We start from the raw sequence: 248 nt of genomic DNA on the forward strand, positions 1-248 counted from the left end.
ACACACACACACACACACACGCACACACACACACACACACACACACACACACACACACACACACACGCACACACACACACACACACACACACACACACACACACACACACACACACACACACACACACACACGCATTTATGCTGCCTAATTCTAGCAAAGCTGTATCCATGGTGACACATTTTCTCTTTGACCACTGACATTGTGAGGGACCCAAATAAAGATAGAACATAAAGCAGAAAATTGTTCA

Source organism: Sander lucioperca, chromosome 4, assembly GCF_008315115.2.
Source record: "Sander lucioperca isolate FBNREF2018 chromosome 4, SLUC_FBN_1.2, whole genome shotgun sequence".
NCBI lineage: Eukaryota > Metazoa > Chordata > Actinopteri > Perciformes > Percidae > Sander > Sander lucioperca.